At 39.6% G+C, this 14875-nt stretch overlaps 1 protein-coding gene across 3 annotated transcripts in view; it reads right to left on the bottom strand.

Annotated features, from left to right (window-relative positions):
- Positions 1 to 14875, bottom strand: part of ZNF423 (zinc finger protein 423) — a 198357-nt gene that overhangs the window by 77852 nt on the left and 105630 nt on the right. The window lies entirely within an intron of this gene.

Here is a 14875-nt window from a genome sequence, read left to right as displayed (position 1 = left end):
AAATCACCACCAAAAAAATGAACATGTGATACGGACCTCTGTGATGTCACTTTTATCTTATTTTATTTATTCCTGCCAAACAGATACTTTGGCATATATATAAAGGACCCTCTGCCTATGATACACTATGTCTCTCCTACTTGACAAAGGGGCAATTTATGCCTCGAAACGCGTTGTTTATGAGACCATTAAAATTCATCCTTTTACTTCATTAAACCTGAAGCCGTGAAGCGCCGTCATTCTGGCTCCTGTGGTCCCCGCCTACCCCGAGGATCCGACACTTCATCTACCATTCTTTGTAGGAAGGATTGTGTCCCCATTCTTGGCATCAGTGGGGTCCAAGATATTAGACTCCTTGCAATTAACTTGTCCCCTGCCCTATAGATAGGTGATGACAAGCTGAGATTATATTACCCCCTTAAATGATGGCAGTTGTGTACGGACTACTAATTAACAGGAGTTTGTGTTCAGAATTAGCAAATTGCATTCAAACACATTCCCTATTATAAGAGGGTGCTCACACTTCTGCCCTTTCACATGGCTCGATATTGAGGAGGAAGCAAGCGCTGACCTGTCAGATCAGCAGTTACTTCCCCCTCGTTCCCTGCTTGTTACTACACACAGACATTGAGCAGGGAGCATTGAGGAGGCCGCAGGGAGCTGCAGGAGAGGCTGCCTGGATGATCGTCCGGGTGGCCCTTAGAAGAGTGTGTCGGTCTGCTGCTGCTGTCCCCATTACATGGAGCAAAGGGTAGCAGACTGTTGCTATCATGATTGAGATTTTAGAACATGCTGAAAGACAATAATCAGCTGACATTGCGCATGTCGGCTGATCGTTGCCTTTAAACATGAGCTATTACACAAAATTATTATCAGAAAAGTATAGCTGATAACTGTACCCTTATGCGACCACATTAACTTTTGTTACTTTTATTTTTCGCTTGTTGTCAATGGCTCTCACAATCTACTTTCCCATCTCGGTGATACAAACACAAATAACATGATACGTGAAACAGATTCAATCTGTAGGCTCTTTCAATTGATTTTGCGCTCCATCTACCTTTCCTCTGTATCAAATGGCCAAGAGGAGACGCTTTAGGGCAACTAAGAAAAGACCCTAGACATAGATTTCAGAAACAAAATCAACAAGGCTTACTATACTGTACTGGAGAAAGACACAGGAATATATATTACGGTAGGTGGACAAAAATATTAATTCATGAATTTAAAGGATTTGCAAGAGCAAACTGTTTAGTTACATTACTCAACAGTTACAAATTACTTTTAGCATAGTTCTAAGTTAATAGGAACAGTTAGAAAATTGGTCCGTCATACCTGTCATGGATCTTTTAATCCCTTAAGAACTAAATTATTGTTATTTTATTTTTTATTTTTTTTTTTGGGGGGGCGCATTTTTATTGCCTCTAAAAGCCATATTTCTTTCATACACCAATAACTGCACCATGGCATACCGATACTTCATTGACGGGTTAAAGAACCTCCTCAATGCCTGTATAAAAGAGCCCTGAGTGGCTTTCTGATGGAGAGTAATGTACTAGATTTTGTCATTTATTTCATACACTAAACCATTTTGGGACAACCACCCAAAATGATATTGTAAAGTGGTCTTCTAAGTGGAGGGCCTTCTCAAAGATGATGAGAAATGTGCAGAACAGATAGTAAAACTGATATAACTGGTAAAAATGTGATCCGAGATCATCATCTTAAAGTGATGGTCCTTTGGAGAGATCCAAATGGTCCAGTGGTTGCCTTCTGCTTAGTCCACAGCTCTATCAGAACCTGGGCCCACTAGATGATCTTCTGAGGAGCCAATTAAAGTATCAATAGGTCCTTCCAAATGACTTTGTAATCCATCTAACATTTCTTCATGTAAGGAGGCCAGGAAAAGACACTTTAGGGCAACTAAGAATGATGAAATCCTAGACTATGAAAAAGTGTGTGTGTGTGTTTTGCTGGTTATTAAACAATATCTAGTTCCCATCTCGTAAACATATAGGATCATCAATAGAAGTAGGTCAGGATTTAGAAGAATCTGTCAAAGGGACCATAGTGAGGTGTAAACTACATGGATAAATTCTTGTAGCAAAATACTGAAATACATTTAAATTGTGTAGCTTACAGCAAATGAATTGGGCAAGTTCAAATCCAACATTCTTCTATTCTGCCTGAAGGGGTATTCCCATCTCTACTAAACCGTTATACTTACAGGTCTTGTCAAGATAAATATTTTGTCGTAGATTAATGATATATCTATAGTATGCATGATACATTAGAATATAACAATATAGTAACTGTCTGTAACCTAGACAACAATCTGTCAACAATGGGGGGGGGGAGCTGGAATATCAGAAGGAGGCATAATCTTGCTAAATGAATGCATTTGCAAAAATATTCAATTGCCCTACAAAAGGGAACTCTGTTATTTGAGAAGAGAATACCCCTTTAACCTCTGCCATCTGCACAGAAGACCAATATACACATTAGAAAGTTTACTGGTCCAAATGAAAATAGTCAGACTTGCCTGAGTTTTGTAATATGAAGGCAGATAAAAAGTTTCTAGGTTAAAGCATCCAAAGGACCATATAAACAGGGAGACGTACATAAAATACTGTCTGGTCCTTCCCCGCTTGTTATTTTTAAGATACACAGAACGTGATTACACCGCCACAACCGGTGCGTCTCTCATCTGAAAAGGCAAATTTGTTAACCGACTGTTGAGTTTAATGTTATGCTACTATTCCGTCTCTCGTTAGTAACACAAATTACCAGCAATTAGCCGGCTGAATGTTCAAAGGCAATTCCATCTAGTGTATGAAAAGAGCAATATAAACGCGTAATGTATCTATCAAATCTAACAGCCCAAACAAAATTAATGATATGAATACAATGAAGGGTTTTGTGGGATAATTATAAGAGTGTCTGTCACCAGAACTTAACGTTCCACAAAGTTAGAGATGCAGAGCGGATACATCATCTGCTCCGGTGTTTCGGGGAGGTGTGGAGGCTTCATTCACTCACTGAACGCCAGACTAGTTTAATTTTATTGGTGGATTATAGAAAAAAAAAAAATTGGAGAAGGAATTTTGGCTCACGCTGATCCAGAAGAAAATGACTGTTCTATTTCATTATCCTTTTTTAATACTGTAACTAAATACTCTTGCATGCTCAGTTGCACGCTGCTCCCTGAGTATTACTTACATATCTATAATTAAATAATTAGGAAGGGTTCTGGTCTTTCCAAACACTACAAAAGGCAATGATTACTAACTACCGTAGTCAAAAGCCAAGCCCCAATCACATTGGCTCTTCCGTATATATTAATAATTTTTTTGTGTGTTGTTGTTGCTAATACTTATGCAAGACTGCACTGCCAGCTTCCCCCCTGCATGCCAGCACACCAATAAATTAAGATATTCCTGGCCGCATCTGCACAGGGGAAATTAGAGCATTACCTGTTCTACGCCAGTGTGCCAACTTCCTCGCTGCATGCGCAACCCATGCTGAGAGACCAGCTGTCTGGGATTGTGCCACTCCGATGAGTACACAGGAGCCAGGGGAACTCTTAGGAGATCTGCTCTAATATCACAACTGCCTCACTGCAGGGCTGTTCCCTTCATAGCACAGTATTCAAACACTTGGTTGTTTTTTTTTTCTTTTCGTTCTTTAAAATGGGGGACGGGGGTTGAAGGGAGGTTTAGGAAACGTGGGCTTAATATTTGTTGCATCTCCAAACATTTATTGACACTGGGTTCACTGATAAAACTCTAGGAATGTAAAAATACTGTGTAACTGGACATAGTGAGAATACAAATACCCAGGGGGCCTTTAGGTCTGTTTCATATAAAAAAAAAAAAATTAAATGGAAAAAAAATTTAAAAAAAAACTGACTAGAAACTATAAGTAATATCCATAATTGTATACAAGACATGACATATAGATATCTATAAATATATACAGACCAAAATCAAAATATTTACATTCCATATTATATTAGAAATTCAGTTTCAATTCACCTGGAACCATTGCTTGTATTACAGACAGATATTTGCACGCTGTGATGTATTGGTTTACAACATGTTAGTACACAGAGACCTCCAACAATGTTATTTCGACTCTCCTCCCCCACTTCAGGAAAAAAAAAAAAAAAAAAAGACTAGTGTTAAAGTGAACATGATAGACACTTAAGCTGTCCACCTATTTTAACATTAAATAAATAGATTCCTTCATCTCCGCCACGCAACCTGACTCGAGTCTGATCAGAGTATCACTTTGCACAATGCCTAAATCCTGCTAAGGTTTAATGTCTAGCTGTGTGCATTTTGCTCTGCATTAACATGTACAATGGAGCACTTTGATTCCCCCCCCCCCCCATTCTATTTCTCTCCTCTTTCTCTACCCTATCTGAATGCCAGAAGCTGGTGAATATATACATGCTTCATAGCTTCAGCTAAACCTTTTGTTCTTCTGGGGATTTCAGCTGGCGTAACAGCGAGAGCGAAAGGAGAAAAAGAAATTCACAGGGGTCGTAAAGGTTTGAAAGAGGCAAATTACCTCTGAGCTATGGCATGGCACGTTATTTGTGTCTGTGTGTGATGTACAGGGCTGCAAAGAAATTTAACCCCAGCTCACACAAAAAGGGGGTGAATGGCTCGCCACTCCACCTATCCAGCAAACCTAGAGTTAATGGAACCCCCAAAGTGATGACACCAATGCTCGGAACACTGCGGAGGGATAATTACTCTGCTTCCTCGCAGCTGAGTTTCACAGATGCATTATTAACGGCACATTCCATGCCCTAACGAGCAGCCGTTGTAGGTGGAGATTTTTTTTTTTTTCACCAACCCAGCATCTGCCATACAGGTTGGATCACAGACAAAAAATCCAGCCAGCTCTGGCAGACATTGTATTTTGTGAGAGAGGCACCTCGGGAGACTATACACTTGGGAGCAGCTGATATTTTGTTATTCATTGTTCCTGAGCACAACACCTCTATTTCCAAAAAGTTTTCAAGAAAATGCACATCTGTTACATAGAGCAATTTATAGTGGAAGACGTGATCCACAAAGATAACTGATGGAAAGCACATTTTGCTCCAGCTCAGCCTTCATAGCAAACAAAGGACATTATTGCTATCCTAATTACAGGTACAAGTCTTCAAGTCAAGCACTGCAGCAGAGATGTAGAACCAAGCCAAATAGAATGTGTGATCTTCAGCAGTCAGGCAACAAAATAGGTTTCATATGCACCAGTGCTATGGATGTGAGAATAATAAGAGCTGGGATGTAGTGATCAGAGAGGTAGTTTGGTGGTGATACTACCTACTGGTTCAAGAAAAAGATATTGGTTTTACCAACTAAAAAAAAAAAAAAACACTTTTTGAACTGGCTTGTAAAAATAAAAAAAATAAAAAATATAAATAATAATAATAATAATAATAATAATAAATAATAATAATAATAATACTTTGGGGAAAGTATCAAGGCTGTGCTTGGCATAAACCTGAAAAAAAAAAAAGGCACAAACAAGTTTAAGCAAAGTTTTGAACTTTTTGCCAGGTCTGCCCCAAAGTTGCCAACAGGGCAGGAAGGCAGCTGCACATGTGAGGCCTCCATATACAGTGCATTTATCACCATTCACACCTGCACTCTGTAAATTGTAGCTGAACTCTACCTAAGCTCTGTGCTGACACAGATTTTATGGAGGGTGCACAAGTTGCTTAGGAGTAACGGGATTTATGTAGAGGTGTGTGTCTCTTCAAAAACAAAGTGTGCCTGTGCGCTGGTAGGGGACTATTTATCAGACTTAAATTACTATCATGGCTTCCATTTAGTGGCTGGCTGCAAGCTTCCAAATGCAGCAGCTAATGACTACATGATATTTACACCAAAATTGTAGCTCATTGGCTAACATATTTTAGTTGCATGTTGACCCTAATAGAGTCATATTAGTTTGGCAGACCCAATTTCAATAGGATACCAACAAATCCTGATGAACTTGGTTCATTACCACACGGTTGCAAAAATGGCACTAACAATGCATAATTTAATAACACAGCTATAGGTGGGCTAAAAAAAATAAATAAATAAAACACGTATCATTGGCAAGTTAACATTTTTTTACCCCTTTTTCCTTTTAATTCTAAACCTCCCCCCGGCCAAAAAAAAAAAAAAAAAACTTGTTCTGTACTCTAATAGTGATGTCAATAGTCGTGAAATAAAATTGTGTCAACATCTGATAAAGCAAAACTAATTCAAGGAAATATTCACAAATTATGCAAGAAAATGTGGTTGTTTATCAGGAACATTTTTCCTGGGGATCTACTGAACTGCACATACTTCCTATATGTAATATTCTTGGCTGATTACCATTAAAAAAGGGATGTTCAAATAGGTATATATTTCCATTGATGATAATTATTCATGATTAATTTGCTCTGACAATTTGAGCTAGAACTGTTAAAATTATAGTCATGGCCACCATCATGCATCAGAGGCAAGGTTCTAGTGCGTAGATATATATATATATATGTGTGTGTGTGTGTGTGTGTGTGTGAAAACAAACTGTTTAATATATATCCTTATCTAGAAGGAGCAGTTGATACAATGTAACAGGCTGTGATTCCATAAGCAAATAAATAAATAAGTGTCCTTCATGTCAAGGTGACCCTTTGTGAGTAACCCCTAGTGCTTGTGCATGCATACTAAACAAACAGTCTCCCAGTAATTAACACCAGCGCTTAATGAAGTCCAGCTGCCTCTATGGCTAGCTGAAGGGATGCCAACACTCGCTGAATGCCACTGCACTTCCAGCATGCCCAAATACCCAAGCTACAATCTATAGGAAAGTTAAAAAAAAAGCATGTACACAATAGAATATAAATTACCCTGCTGAAAGAATATATTTTGTCTTCAGCAATGTTTATACAGGTCTTATGTATCAAAGTAACATTTGAATACCAGCACCTGAAGTTTTCCAACAGAATATTGCCCAGATCACTACTGTGCCCCTGCTAACTTGCCCTCTTATTGTGCATCCTGGTCCAATCTTTTCTCTAGATATGTAGTGCACATCTACCCAACCAGCCACATGATGCACATGCTCAAGGGTCTAATTCTGATGGCTTAGAATAGACAGGGGTCAGCATGGGCAATCTAAAAGGTCTATGGCAAAGCAGCCCTATAAGCATTAAGCTATGATGATCTGAAACCTATCATAGCCAACTTTGTGCCAACTTGTTTTACAGCAGCTTTTCTGTAGGATTGTACAAGGTTGGCTAGTGTTCATTCCCCTAAGTGCATGAATAAGGTTTGGGTGTCCATGATCCCCATTTCATTGTTTTTCCTTCCATTTATCACTTTTTTGTATGCACTATCCTGTTTTAAAATGGAGGCAGAAATCTTTCACTAGCAAAAATAATAAAAAAAGCTATTACTAAAAAGTAGTATTTCCAGAGTAAGGGTTTTTCTAACTCTCTTAGGGGTACAAAGGATGGACTCCTTTTCAGTTTTGACTCACTTAAGCAAAGGAACAAGAATTAGTTAGCTTGTTATATATTAAATTCTATGCCAACAAAAGCTGAGCAAGATAAGGCCTGTACAGTTTATGGTCTTCAATTATTCAGCTGCCTCATAAACAAAACAGTTGTGTTCATCAAGACCATATTGGAGACTTGGAAAGTCGAATGTGATGTTATATGGGAAAGTAAGCCATCCAATAATCAAAAGGAAAAAAGCCTTTATACCACACCTACAAACGAGCAAAGATATATAGAATATACTACTATTCATTACTATACCCATGCATGGTGGTTCATGCCATAACTGGTCACACAGGGCAATCTAAGACAGGGTTCACAAACAGTTTTTTGGGCCATATTTGGTAATTTTTTTCATCCGTTCATGGCTCAAAAAATGGCTCAAAAGTTGTGTGGCAACGTGGGATCAGGAGATTTCACCAAGGAGAGGACACGGCAGCAGCACTATCCACTCCCCGGCCACCTGCTTCATCCATCTAGGTAGTCTCATGGATTTATTCTGTTGGACTCAGGGAGTAAATGGCCCAGCTGCCATGGTCTCTCCCCAGCCCTATCTCCTGTTACCTACAGATGATTGACATTATTTGATTTATAGAGGGGTGCAGTAGCTCACAAATATTGCAGGAGTATTGATAGGGATGGAAGTGGCCTTCAAAGTGAAGTGAAAGACCAGCACCCAAGGCTTCAGTTTCATTATGTTGGTACTGAATAGAAATTTAACAGTTGCTGGAATGTCTTCTTTTGACTTCTAACCAATGACAATAGTCTAGACTACATAGAAAAATATACAAGACTGAATGTCTGTATACATAAACAGTCAGTCACAACATTAAGGCTATGTTTACACGCCGTCATAATAACAGTCGTTTTTAGTGGATAGCTGTCATTTAACAGCAAATTGCTGTTCTTTTGAAAAGGACCATCGTGTTTTATATAACTGCCGTTATTTGCTGTTAAATGATGGACGTCTACTAAAACCTCCCATCATTATGAATGTGTGCGAACATAGCCTAAAAAGGTGTACTCTGGAGAAAATAAAATGTTTGCAAATTTACTGGTGTCAGAAAGTTTTACAGACTTTTTAAATTGTTTCTAATAGATCTAGTCTTCCAGTATTTATCAGCTGCTGACACTGTGCTCTCTGCTGCCAACTCTATACGTGACAGGAGCTGTCCAGAGCGGTGGCAAATCCCCTTAAAAAAAAAAAAAAAAAAAAAAAAAGCTATTCTGCTTTGGACAGTTCCTGTCATGGACAGAGGTGGCGGCAGAGAGCACAGGTGATGTGAATAGCATTGACTATCACTAAGCATTCCGTATGCAGTGGAAACCATAGTCCCTTTCTCCCCCAATAGCAGCACAAAGTTGCCAGGATTATCGGAAACATAGCATAGCCATTGGGGCGTGGCTTCCACTGCGTTCAGAACGAATTCCAAATGCATATGGGGAAACCAAAAGGGATGAATATATTAGAAATTTAAAAATCAGTTCATGAATTTATTGGCTTGGAAGAAGGGAAACGAGTTTAGGTATCTGAGTGACTTTACAAACAGCCAAGACTGTCAGACAACTGGGTCAGGGCTTCTCCAAAAACAGCATGCCTAGTGGGGTGTTCTTAGTACGTTCAGATGGCACCTACTGAAAGGGCAAAGAATAGGTGACTGATAAACCACAGTGTAATGGCAATGATGCACCTGGGGAGGGAATGAAAGCCATTCTGGTCTGACCCAACAAACAAAAGCTAAAATGTAGCACAAATTCATACAAAAAGTTAACACTGGCTGATACAAAGGGGTCAAATCACGCAGTGCATCGTAAATTAGGTGTATGGCGCTACATAGCTGCAGACTGGCCAGAGTCTTCATGCTAACCCTAGTCTATCTGTGAAGGCTCCCACTATGGACACATGAGCATCAGAACCAGACCATAAAGCAATGGAAAGGGATGGCATAGTCTGATGAATCCCCTTTACATTCACATCATGTGGATAGCCAAGTGTGTGCATCACTTATCTAGGCAAGAGATTGCATTAGAAGGTACTATGGGATGAAGGCATGGTGGTAGAGTCAGAGTGATATCCTGAGAAATTTTCTGCTGGGAAACCATGGGTTCTGTCATTCATCTAGACGTGTACACCACTTCTTGGTTACAGTATTTCTTAATGGCAGCAGCCTCTTTCAGCAGTATAATGCATCCTACCACACTGTGAAGACTACTACAAAATTGTCCCAAATTTTGACAAATGATTTTGAAGTCCAATGGCAGAGGCATCACCTCTTAACTTAAAAGACTTAAAATGATCTGCAGGTAATATCTTTGTGGCATATACAGGAAACATTGAGGAGGTTGCGTGGAGACCGTGCCTTGATGACTAATGATCTACCACAATTGGTCTTATTTCTACTAAGTTGTGTTACCAAAAAATCTCCACATAACTACATAATATAAAGGTCCCCCATACACATTCAATAACGTCGGTTATAACTCCTGCCCGCCGCCTGTTCTCCCCATAAACAGGAACGTTCGGCACAGCCGAGTGTTCCTGTATTCTCTATGGGGAGAGAAAGGGTAAGCTGCAGTGAGAGCGGTCTGACTGCGGCTTATCTCTCCCGAAACAAGAAGGGTGGACAAGAATTCCCCATCACCCCCTGAAATCATCTATGATTACTCAGGAGAGCTTGATACACCATAGATTGACAGCTAAAGTGTAAGGTGTATGGGTACCTGTAATGTGAAACTATATTTTAGAGTTGCTTTTTAGAAAGTTGAAATAAAAAAAATTAAAATCTTAGAAGCCCAAGCAATCTGTCACAATGAAGTCACTAATTTAGTACAGGCCTTTTTGCAACCAAATGAGTTAATGTACTATCTGAATAATTGCTCTTTATTATTGGGCTTTTTATATCCGCACTGGGAATTAGAAATCATTAGCAACATTTCAGCGTTATAGAAGCGTGAAATGCCTCAAATTGTTTTTCTTTAAGACACAAAGATGAGAATAATGTGGTACATCCGCAAGAACATGACACATACCCGATTGCCATTAAGCATGCTGGAGAGCTTACAGTCTTGTGGCCACTCTGAGAATGCCACCGATGGTAAAGTAGCCATTTATAATACATGCAGCACAACCTTCACCCCCCCCCCCCCCTTAGCTCCCCTGACTGACTTGCATATTTACCAACACATATTACTCACACATTGCATGTCTAAGAAGAAGGCTCATAGGGAGCAGAACTACATCCCCACCCCCCCTTTCCGAGCAGTCTTTCAGGAAAAGGCTTTGAAGCATGTTGGGCAGACAGCATGGGGCAGGTAGCAGCGCTCTGCATGAGCGATACCTGCTCTGTGCACCATGGGTAATCAGGCTGCAGATTCCAATGACAAGCTTTCCCAAGTCAATAACCTCCATAGGGTTGTTGAGCTTTTCATGTTGTATTCCTGTCTGCTGGATTTTCACAAATGTAGTTTAGCTCATTGCAACACCACGGGTTAATATTATAATGGCAAAGGCATTATAGACACTGTAACGGGAAGAAATAAGGAAAGCAGAAAAAGGAAGGAGAGGGGGTAGTGAAGGAAAACAAACCCATGTCAGCATGTCACTAAATCTGGAGGATGAAGATCTTCTGTGTAGAGACAATGTGACATCTCACTGCAGCCCTTCATAAACTTATCATACAAATTATTCAACCTACATTGTAACCAGACGGTGGAATAGAATCTGTGCTGATTTATCACCTATAGTGATGTAAGCCTGTGTTATGGAAACCGCAGGGGATGCAGCTACGGCAAAGATGAGAACCAAACTGCAATAAAAGAAACATTTGCAACTTTTAAACCTAATTCACTTGTTCCAGCAGTATGCTGTGTTGCCAACATTCATATAGGTTTTTTTTCAATGCCGGATTTACAGGAAAAAAAACAAAAACGGGTTTTTAAATCTTTTTCGACCTTAAACATAAAACAAAAAAAAATACAGCCATATTAGAAGTTAAAAAAAAAACAGCAGAACGGATTATCAGAACTTCAAATAAGGCTGCCTCAGTACAGTACCACAAGGATTTAAACGGTTATAGAGCTCCCGGTATCATAGTGATACAGGATGCCAGGAGTTTGGTTCATCCCTTACAATGCACACCGTCTGTATATATGGAATGTGGTGGGGTCTTAAAACCTCTTCGAAGTTTAAATATACTATATACTTTTAGGTCCTAAAAAGTAGCAGTGATTCTTTTGTTGCTTATTGTATTATAATACTTCCAAATGCTGCAAACGGTAGACCTGGGGGCAGTAGTGGATTATAATAGGGGCGTTCCGGGCGGTAGCCCGGGGCCCTGAGCTCCTGGGGGGCCCATGACCACCCAAAAAGACATACTTTCAGTGGTGTACTGTCTCCTGGCTACACTTCCGCCATGATTTGCAAAAAAAAACAGTTTTTTTATGGCAATTTTGCACAAATCAGGACATCATGACATTATCTGTCCTGTACTATGAACACCAGGCTAGTGCTGCCATAGTTACAGTGGGGTGGGGGGGCCCAGGCTTGGTGAACAGCCCGGGGCCTATGGTAAAGTTAATCCGCTTCTGCCTGGGGGGTAAAACTGCTGGGATGGAAGTTCTCTATTTTCAAGAGTTGGAGGAGTCTGAAAGTATAAGACAGCTATGCTGTATACTAGGCAGTACCCAACAGATTATCATGATACAGGAACTAACACCTGTTCATAATGGACAGATCACAGTTGTGGATTGGCCATTTGAAAGGAGGAGTGAAGGAGTGGTCAACTGGAACAAAGGAAAGCACTGTAAACTCCATTCCAGCTACTGCAATTCAGAAGAGAATGAAGCAAGAAATAAAGAATGTGCAAAACACTAAATACATTTTTATATCTATCTTACTTGCTTGTGACATGTCTATAAAACGACATACATACAAATAATTAGACTTAACAAATATAGTAATCTGTCATATACACCGGAGTACAAAACAAAACACACAAGTAGTACCATGTACATACACCATACACATACATGGTGTATATTATGCAGAGCTAGCACATCTAGCACGGCTGACATAATTTATACTCTTATATAAAAGCATATAAGGCATATTAACAAGAGGAAATATGGGAAAATCTGCATGGAAGCAAGCAACAATATTTCATTCCTAATCAGCAGCAGAAAATAAACAGTTTGGTAAACAGTTATTACATTAGATGGGAGAAAAACATCTGTGAGGGCTGCTTTCCTTGTAATTATTCTTGCTATTTTACATTAATTCGCACCGTGAGTTACTTTGGCTGTAAGGTTTCATTTGTTCTCAAGATTCCAGAACACGGCTATCACAGAAATCTTAAGAAAGAAAGGTGCCAAATCTTTTAAATAAGAACGGTGGGTGGGGGGGAGAGCCAGAATTGATAGAAATTATTCATATCACAGTGAGTCTCTAGTAAACCTGGCAGGGGGGCAATAATCTGGCTGAAATTAACATAATATACAACTGAAAATTACCCAGGAAATACAACTGCATTGTTCCTATGTGCTCCTATTTACACTGGGTAATAAAGGCTACAGGTCTTAAGTGAAAATGCACTACTGGCCTCACTATATGTACTTGTATTCCAGTTAAAGGGGCTATTGCTGGAAATAAAATGCACCATTGGGGAAACTATGGTAAAATACAGGAGATATAAAACTCCTGGAGAAGGAGGACTATAACCTATAAACTTTTCTATACAGATTACTACATTGACAGATTTTATTTATTTTTTTAAAAGCACTGGAATATAAATCACTAAGGCAACTTTTGATTGTTGAGTTGGTTTCTACTGAGCAGGCTCCTCGCAGATCACAGTGATCCAAAGCCAAAAAACTGCTTCCAGCAACTCTCACCAAAATACTTCAATAAGGTTGTGTAACTAAGTTCATGCAAGCCCTGGTGACAAGGTGTTATTGCTGGGTGTGCAACATCTCTTTTCCCTTTTAGTAGAATGTTATGTATTCACAGGACAGGACATGGTGCAATGGAAGTTGCTCTTAAAAGGCCCCTACTTCCTTACTCGCAAAGGTTGTCTATATACTTGACAAAGCCTTTAAATGTCTTATAGTAAGGAGGAGTAGAGATGAGTGGCACTTGAGCATGCTCGGGTCCTTCTGAACCTAACCATGTGACACGAGTTTTGGTGGCTGAAGAAGTTGGATGCCACCCTAAGGATTACTAAAAACATGTTTTCTAGGCAGCCTTAGTGTTGTATCCAACTTCTCCCGCCACCAATAATCAAAATGTCAAGAGTTCGGAAGACCAGAATGTTCTCGAGGTTCTCTTATCAACAGTAAGGTGGTTTATGGCAAAAAATGGGAAGAAAGATTTGATGAACATGTAACAGACAATTAAAAAGGCAGTAGATTAGTAAAGCATGTCGGCTTCGTTCTAGAAATGGCACCTATTATCCATGGGCTGAACCGATGGTCATGGCAATTCAAATGAATGAGGTTTGACCTGCAATGGATAAGATTGGATGCTCAGATACTGTAGAATTTCCTTCTCCGACAGGGCAGGATGGCATAGCGGTATGTTAATCTACAAAATTTGTCAGATCCATGTATCGAAGCTTCAGCTGAAATGTGGTGCCATTAATGGCTTTTTTTTTTAGACAGATAGTCATTGCCAGCACTGGGAGGGTCAAACAAACTGGTAGCAAAATAACTTAAACTGTTGTGCAAAGAAGACTTTGCATCTAGCTTGAATGCTGTGTGTCAGCTCTTCAGTAAGCTCAGCGGTGCTACAAAGTTATAACTAGTAAAAAATCATTTTAATTTATTTTTGTCACGTCTTCTATCAACGGTCTTCACCAATAATCATGATAATAAATACGTTTTACAAGGAGAATGCAAATGGTCTTGTAAATATTTTATAAAATTGTTATATGCCTCCCAAAAGCTGTAAGTCTTAATTGAGTAAAGGCCATTTTTTTTGCAGTCAATATATGGAAATGGAAAATGCAAATGCAGTGTTTTCTTCTCCTGCAAAGACCCTTGAGGTGGCAGCCCTTTTCACAAATGGTCTCAACTTTATTATCAATATAATTTGGCTTCCCTTTTTTAAGGTCCCAAAAGCCCTTGTTGCTATCTGCCGGCTGCTACAAGAAGAGCAATTGCAGAATTGCTCCGCCACATTCTGCAGGGGAACAAACCCTGGGCGCTGCCAGCCTGGCGCTGGAAAAGACTTGATAACACCACTTAAACAGGCACCGAGATGAGAGACCCCTGCACTGCCACAGAGTCATTACAAAATATCTGGATAGAAGACTAAGAAGGGACAGC

This window comes from Dendropsophus ebraccatus, chromosome 4, assembly GCF_027789765.1.
Source record: "Dendropsophus ebraccatus isolate aDenEbr1 chromosome 4, aDenEbr1.pat, whole genome shotgun sequence".
In the NCBI taxonomy this organism is placed as follows: Eukaryota; Metazoa; Chordata; class Amphibia; order Anura; family Hylidae; genus Dendropsophus; species Dendropsophus ebraccatus.
The sequence above is the reverse complement of the archived record's forward strand: the minus strand, read 5'-3'. Positions and strand labels throughout refer to the sequence as shown.